This window comes from Montipora capricornis, chromosome 8 (genome assembly GCF_036669925.1).
Source record: "Montipora capricornis isolate CH-2021 chromosome 8, ASM3666992v2, whole genome shotgun sequence".
Lineage (NCBI taxonomy): Eukaryota > Metazoa > Cnidaria > Anthozoa > Scleractinia > Acroporidae > Montipora > Montipora capricornis.
Window position 1 is genome coordinate 28,717,165 of NC_090890.1, and position 265 is coordinate 28,717,429.

The following is a 265-nucleotide window of genomic DNA, read 5'->3' on the forward strand; positions in this document are numbered from 1 at the left end:
TTATAACCTCTCGAACTTGTGTTGTTTGCCCCCTCAGAAGTGTGTAGCTAATTTGCATGGTAATAGCAAATCCAACATGGCGGCCATCGTGAATAAGGTCTATTTGACACCAGTTAATTGAAGATGATAACTTAAAGTAGACAAAATAAGTATGAAGTATATAGGATTCTCTGTCAATAAAATCGTGGATTAAGTCTACCAGCATCGAACGAAACCATGAAAACAAACAGGTTACACTACTAGCAAACAATTGGTTTAGTGAACC